Here is an 8,273-nt window from a genome sequence, read left to right as displayed (position 1 = left end):
CTAGTCTTCCTCGGGGGTTTAGTCTTCCTTGACCCCCCTGCACCGATACCTTAATCCGGTAGAGTGCCTAGCTTTCAACCAAGTGGTTAGGGGTTCGAGTCCTTTTTAGTGCTAATGCCTCCACCCATTTATGGCTTTATTTCATTTCAAAACGAGCAAAAAATGAATAACAGGGATGGGGGCTTAATGAATTCCATCCCATCGAGCCCCCTTGTGCGAGGTGTTGCCACAAATCTGGTTGATTAGCCCGTTTTCTGCTCATTTGCTCCTCTAGCTTCTATCCTTTTCCTGCTCTTCGGACATATTCACCCCATGTGGGTAGCCCTTTGGATTGGACAAAGCACTAATCAATGGTTTTCGGGCTTTCTTTTGCGGCTTCATTTCGGTTTTAAATCGCCGACGTCCTGCGCAGGGCAAGCACATCATTTCCCTTCTTTCCTTGCCACAGTACAGATGGCATTGCAGAGCGATCTTTATTATGTATTATAGTTGGGGAACGAAAAAAGGTTAATCACCTGTCCAAAATCTGTAAAAGAGGTAACAATCATTAATAAAAAAATAACCATTCTAAGATACCACATGAATTCTCTGGGACTGGTATAGCTCTCGGGGAACTCCTCCAAAATTGGTTGTGTAAGACATAGAGAAACCCCTGAGTACAACAGTTGATCTTGATTAGGGACCCTATACTTTTATGGCAACGGTGATAGCGATGGCAATATATATTGTTTGCACAAAGAATTAAACCCCAAAAAGGAGGCAACTCTGTCCGATCCCCCCTGTTCTTCATCACATTGATGAAATAAATTAAAAAGTAGTAAAGTATGGATACTATTAGGATCCCAAAAACAAGCTCGAGCAAGATAACACCAAAGCGTCACTCTTATCTAAGTTGCTGCCTTCCACTACTCATACATTAGGGACCTCTCCCTTTCCTAGGAAGCTGTGCAATAGCCTAACAGAGGCACCAGGGTATGATGATTGATCTTTTCAATGCAATGGTTTCCATCTATCTCTTACAATGTTGTCGTAATCCTCAGTGAGGTTCTTGTAATAAATAGATAGCGCAGTTATGTAAGTTCTAATGCCTAGCTACTGTGGGATGATGTCGCTAAGCTTCATAAAATTATAGTTAATATTCAATGTGATGAGCTTAAGTTAAACTGTTTAACTAAGAGAAATAAATAACTAGAAGCAACACAATTCTTTAAATAAAGACCACGAAAGGAAGGCGGGATAGTTGTAACACAAATTATGGGTAAGCACGAGTGAAACACAGATTACGGGCAAGCACGAGTGAAACACAGAAATTCACCTATTTCCTCTCTATCTTCACCGCATTGCAGTCTTTTAATAGTATTAGTCTAGTTAAGATGTGTTTCCACATTCAGACTCTGACTATCAATGTGGTAATAATATATACAAAAAGAAAATCAACATGCGAGCCACTCAACATCAACCTTGCAATATACAAGATCACGCCACTCCGCAACCTATAGAGAGCTTGAGGAGGCCGCCAAGGGCTGGCTTTTGCATAGAGGCCATCATAGGCTTTGGAGGCTTTGGCAAAGTGCTACCTTGACTGATAAAACTTTGCGGTCAAGAAGTTCTACCATCATATCAATGATAGGGGCGAGCTTAGAGATTTTAGGGCAAAGCTGGAAACATTAAGCAAGATCAAGCATCCCAACCTTGTTTCGTTGTTGGGTTACTGCAAAACAAAAAATGATAGGTTTCTCACCTATAAATATATGGAGAATGGCAGCTTAAACAGGTGGCTTCATGGCAACAATAGGGAGCAAGATCATCCCAATAAGCAGGCCGTTGTCGCAATGGGGCTTAGTCGGGAGAGTCAGAAAAGGATCGCTCTGAGCACAGCCAAAGGTTTATTATTCAACCATAATGATTATCGTCCAAATATCCTACATCGAGACCTCAAGATAGCGAATGTGCTTCTTGACGAGGCGCTAGAGACTCACGTCACCGAATTCGAGATGGCGCGGTTAGTGAATGCATGTGACACATATCTTATCGTGTTGTGCTGTGAGCGCAGGGGACACTTGGATATGTACCAGTACTACCAGACTCCCAAATGCACTGACAAAGGCAATGTGCATAGCTTCATGGTGTTGGTGTTTTCAAAGCTAATGACAAAAAGGCAGCCAACATGGTCATCAGGAGCGACCGACAAACTATTGAATGATAGCTCTTGTAACCCCTCATATACTATATGACCTCCAGCTCGCCTAACCTCGATAAGCTCAACTCAGATAAGCCTGACTCAGATAAGCACGATAAGCTTAACTTAGATAAGCCAGACGGCCAGATGGTGGCTTGCCCCTGACCAACACCACCTAACAAGAAAAGAAGGCACGGTAAGGTTTAAGGTTTTGCTTGGAGGACTTGTGGTTACCGTGAAAGGGATAGCGGGTGATGGGTGAAGCAAATAAAATGAATCCTTCATCTACTCAAGCTACTTTAAATTTACTTAAAGCACCTGCATCTTCATCTACTAAAGGTACTTCACCTGAAGCACCTGCATCTTCGAAGACCCATGACTTCATCCACTAAAGGTACTTCGCTCGAAATAATAGCACCTTTCATCCACTAAAGCTAGTTCACTCGAAGTACCTGTTCTAGACTCAAAGAATGTACCGTCGAAATCGCATGCAGGCTTCTTTTCTTTAGCTATATCGACAGAAAATGTAGAGAAAAGACACTTACTTGAAGCATTAGCTGCAGCTCGTTGGAGAGAGCACCTAATAATGCAGGAATTCTGCACGATTTCTTGCGCGCTCTAAAATTCGAGTCGACTAAAGGCCAATTCATCCCCTCCTGTAAAACACCTAACCTATAGGCTAGATGATCTATCTCAAAAGATGGAGAAACCCCGTAGAGTAGTTCCATACCTGCCTGAGCCTTCCACTTTCATGATAACTGGTATGGTAGCTTCATAGAGTGGGTTCAATGATTCATCATCAAATTGTTGACTGAAATCGATGATCAATGTTAAAAAGTACCCCGCCCGGGTTCGGTTCATCCAACCGCTATTTTCTTTTAATGGCGGAGGCAGAATAGGTGCAGTACAATAGGAAGTGGATTTGTAATCTTGAAAAAGGGAAGGGTTTGATTGCGTGCTTGACAAGGCTTTTGCACAACAACTTCTCTGGCGCTCTCTCCTCCATTGTGGCGCCCTTTCTTTCATGACTTAATGTTTCAAACAATAGCGTTTTAGGCAGCCTCCCGATGAGTATCGACCAATGCAAGACACTTAAACATCTTAGCATTTCCTTTGATCAAGGAACTTGTGAAATACCTCTTAAAGCCTTCTTATTATCTACCTTGAACCTCACAACTACGATAGCTGGTAGTTGCTTAGACCTAACTCTGTTAGATCTCTCTAAAAATTTTATAACAGGCCCAATTTCCACATCCCTCAGCTCCTGCCAAAGCTTGCACCATGTCAACGTCTCCTTGAACTCCTTCATTGGAAATATTCCCACCATCTTCAATAAGCTAGTAAGCCTAGAGGTGCTTTTCGTCTCCAAAAACAATCTCATAAGCTTGGCAATACTACCCGATTTTGGGGATTCTTTACACCAACTTAAGAAGCTGGATCTTTTGGCAACAAGAAGAAACAAGATAATCCCAATTTCTGGCTTTGCATAAGCTTGTATTGAGCTTCAACAAGTTCACGGGGCCTCTTCATGCATCCCTCCCCAACTCCAGTAGGTTAAGGGTACTTGACCTCAGTGCAAATGCCTTCACAGGAAGTATTCCTGGCAAGATCTGTGGTCCTTCGCTCTGCAAATTGCTATTAGTAGAAAATGATTTTTCTGGGGTGGTGCCCTTGGAGAGCTGCAGCAGCCTTGCTGCAATAGACGTCAGTTGCAACTTTATGACTTGTGCCTTCTCGACACTGCTATCGGCTATGCCTAACATGAGAGAGATGGTTATGTAGGAAAAATTTATTGACAGGAAATCCCCGTTGACATCCGTGGCGCAACAAGGCAATTACGGCTACTGGTGCTCAATTTCAACCTTATCAACGGCACCATCCCGCCCACCCTCTCAAACTGCAGGCTAACTATTTCAAATTCAAACAACTATCTCACAAGTTACATTTAGCCGAAGCTTGGGCTTATGCCAAGAATCAATTTTCTGTATCTCAATAACAATTCATTGTCAGGCACAAAATTTCCTACACTTGGGAACTCCGGGTATCTATCGTGGGTTGATCTCAATGGCAACGAGCTAGATGGTGCCAGTGAGGTGGTTATGCGACACCGAAAGCTTTTTGTGGTAAGGAAAATATTTCATTATACTTTCTTTGGATTGAAGGGAGCTTTGAACTGAAATAAACTTTGGACTGAAGGGAACTCTTTCTCCTTGGACGGGAGAGAACTACCCTAGGCTAGGAAGCCACCTCACCTTAAATTGAAGGGAGCAAGCTATTTAGTATCCTTTGGACTGAAGGAAGCTGGCAAGAAATCTTTCCTTTGGTTTGGGAGCTACTTTTCTTTGGGGGGAAGGAAGCTCCTGATTGGTCTTATCATGGTACTTCGGAGTGAAGGGAGCTCTTTCATTGATGTCTTATTATGTTAATTTTGATTGAAGGGAGATCTTTCATTGATGTCATCTTATCATGTTAATTTGAACAAAAGGGAGCTGCTCTCTTCTCTCTTGTTAGACTAAAAGAAACGTACTTTTATCCTATACCACAAAAAGCATCCTACCCTTCTTTTGTGGTCCTTCTCTCAAGAAGTTGCTGCTTGCAAATAATGAATTGTCTGGGGCAGTGCCCTTGGATGGTAACTTTGTCACATTAGATATCATAATTTTATGAATGGCAAAGCCACTGCCTGTCTTGCCTTACCTGCAGGAAAGAGCGGGCCAATCTCATTTCATTGGGAGAGAAGACGTAACATCTTCTCAGTGACAAGCCAACTATGGTTGTTGGTTCTCACCTTTTCAATGGCACGGTATAATTCTATCCACCTTGGCAAACTGCAGCTTAGAGTAGCTTGCCCTTCTCACAAGCAACCTCTTTACATCACAGGAAGCATTTCTTTAGTGGTCTCATGCTGGTGAATCAATTACTTGCATTTGGGCCCTTGTCCGGCACCATCCTGCCCACCCTCTCAAACTGCAACAGCCTAGAGTGGCTAACTATTTCAAGCAACCGTCTCACAAGTTACACGCCAAGAATCAATTTTCTGCACCTTGGCAACAATTTGTTATCGGACACAATTTCATCCACACTTGGAAATTGCAAGTATTTGGTGTGGTTGGATCTTAGTAGCAATGAGCCAGAGGGCATCATTCCCTGTGAACTGATCGAGCAAGCAGGGAAGGTGATAAAAGGAACGCTCAGCACTGGTTTGCAATTCGGGTATTTTAAGTATCTGTACAGAGATCTATGCACAGAGTATGGCTTGGGTTCAATGCTTACCATGAGAAGAGTTCACCCCTTAAGGCTAAGCAAAATTCAACTTCTAGAGCAGAGATGCAACCTTAGTGTTTCTATGCAGACATTGCACCATACTACATCCCTAACCCTCCAGGATCTAGTGAAGGCAGCCTAACATTCTTTGATGTTGGCCAAAACAAGCTTACAGACACTATTCTAGAGGACTATGGTAGCCTAATCTACACCCAGGTGCTTTCATTATTACATAACAACCTCACTGGCACCATCCCTTTCAGCCTAGGCAACCTGGTCCAATGCTCCAAAAATCACCTAGACCATAACCACCTTCAAGGCCCCATCCCCTCTAGGCTATCAAGGCTGGAGATCATAAATCAGCTTGATTTGTCAAACAAAAACCTATCCACATTTTTGACTCTGGCAAGCTCTCTACCTTTCTAGCTTTCAGCTTCGCCAACAATCCTTATCTGTGTGGCACACCTCTCCCACTATGTTAGGCAGTGTCTCCTTCATCAAACAATTCCCATACCTCCATGGACAGCTTTGACTCTAGCAAGCTCTCTACCTTTCCAGCTTTCAGCTTCTTCTCTGTGTGGCACACCTCTCCCACCATGTTAGGCAGTGTCTCCACCATCAAACAATTCCCATACCTCCATGGACAGCTTGTCCTTGAGCCACCATCTGCGATTCATATCCAAGATTACAATAGTTATTGTTCATGTGGTTACAGCGTTACTCTTTATTGCAGGTCTTAAGTGTTCATTCCGTATCTTTGAAACACAGAAGCACATGAAAGAGCTAATGCACGATAATTCCATGGACAAGCTACCAATCACTTATACGTCCTTATGCATAGATCATATTTAGCAAGAAGAAATCTAGAAAAGTGACTTACCATCGCCTTATGCAACGGTACAGGACTTACCAAGGGCATTTGTGAAGAGGCCAGGATAGGTAGTGAATGCTTTTAGCATAGTCTACAAGGCCACCTTAGACGATCAAACTGTGGTAGCAGTTAAGAAGCTCATCCATAAAATTGATGAGAAGGGTGAGCAAAGATAAAAACAATAGGGAAAATCAAGCACCCTAACCTCGTATCTTTGTGGGGTTATTCTCAGACAAACAATAAAAGGTTGCTCATCTATGAGTACATGGAAAATGGCAACTTGTATAAGTAGCTTCATGCCCGATTACAATGAAAGGTTGCTCATCTATGAGTACATAGAAAATGGTAGCTTGTATAATTCATGGCAACAAAAACAAACAAGAGTATGCAAAAAGCAGCAAAAAGATACCCAATGCTAGAAAAAACCATTTGTCAAGCTAGGTGTTAAGATTATTTAGAGCATAAACAAAACCATATTTTTCAATGCACAAATAGGGACCTACAAAATAGAAGAATATTGACTTGGGAAGTAGTATCATCCTCTATAATATCTACTTTAGAAGTAAAATCAACAAGGTATCACAATGTCAAGTGAAACAGCTTAAATACACTCCCTTCCCTCTCTTTAAGTGCACCAATTTACAAACATTGAACCAGATTGCAAGAACCCAAGACTCCCTCACCTTCATAAAAAGAAAGAGAGGGAGAGTTGAAGACACCCACCACCTCTCCATGTCATGCCTAGCATATGCTATTGCTGCATGGAATCTTCATTTTCCAACGTAATCTAGTAAAACCTGAGTAAGTAATCCACAAATGTGACTTGGTGCAAAAGCTAAAAGATGCCTCTAATATCATAAGGCACACGTGTAGAAAAAACAATAGCTAATCCTTGAGAGAAAAATGATTAAGGTAGTTAAAGAAACCATTTTTTACCAGTATATATACGTGTGTACGTGTGTGGATGTATATTATTTAGACACAAATAAATGCCACGTTGTTAGAAGGACATCTGGATCTATACAACATGGAAGTATCTGGAAAGAAACATTTTTGTATTCAATTATTTGTTGTACATTTTTGTCAAAATTAAGATGCATTTGAATTATCCTATACATAAGGACATAAATGAGTGTATGGATGCGAGTAGGTCTTCATCTTCAAGGTGAGACTACAATAAAACTAAGCCTGCGTAAGCAAGGATAGGATACTCAATTAAATCCATATAAACAAAACAAAATATTTTGGTAGCCTTAAATGCATATTATAGGTATCAAAAGACCTATCATTTCTTATATATGTCAAATTTAAAAGTTATTAGATTAGCTATTGTTCTATTTAGTTTAAATTTTATAGATTTTGGTAACAAAGCAAGATCTGATGAGATGAACATCCTTAAGGTTTATTAGATGGCCTGCAAGAATACGACGAGTTCCTTTGAAAATTCTAGAATTGGCTAGTTTTCAACTCATTTCAAAGATTAGGTGAGTCTTTGGAGTTATCTTGAGTCTATCCACTTTCTAACTAGAGAAGGAGTGATTTAATCTTAGTCTTTTTCTTTTTCCTTTCATTAATTAAAACCACATACTTACCTTTAATTTAACTAGTTTGTTTGAACTATCCTTTGGAGTCTTTGTGAAACCAACCCAAGTTAGACTCTATTTTCTTGTTTTAAATATGATAAATTAGGAAAAACTCTGGTAAACTTACCTTTGGACTGTGTAGATTCACCTCTTGTGTAAACCTTAACACAGTTCTTGGGTGGTAGCACCACAAATTTCATCCTAAAACTATCTTTGGCAAGTTTAAGTTTTATCCAAAGTCTTCTCAGACTTTATACTAGAGTCGAATGAGTCAATTTAATTACTTGAAATTTACTCTATTAGTTTTTATCTTTAAACTCTTAGAATTGCTCTAATTAACCCCTAGTCATGCACCTTTGATCAACATTTTTGGAGA

The 8,273-nt window shown here is 40.8% G+C and overlaps 2 pseudogenes; both read left to right on the top strand.

The window, feature by feature from the left end:
* Positions 1 to 1,751: 1,751 nt before the first annotated feature.
* LOC147418682 (receptor-like serine/threonine-protein kinase At1g78530) lies at positions 1,752 to 2,203 on the top strand (annotated as a pseudogene).
* Positions 2,204 to 2,230: 27 nt separating this feature from the next.
* Positions 2,231 to 6,627, top strand: LOC147418681 (brassinosteroid LRR receptor kinase BRL1-like; annotated as a pseudogene).
* The last annotated feature ends 1,646 nt before the right edge of the window (positions 6,628 to 8,273 follow it).

Source organism: Adiantum capillus-veneris, chromosome 29, assembly GCF_014529385.1.
Source record: "Adiantum capillus-veneris isolate H3 chromosome 29, ASM1452938v2, whole genome shotgun sequence".
Lineage (NCBI taxonomy): Eukaryota > Viridiplantae > Streptophyta > Polypodiopsida > Polypodiales > Pteridaceae > Adiantum > Adiantum capillus-veneris.
This window is presented reverse-complemented; position numbering and strand designations above follow the sequence as displayed.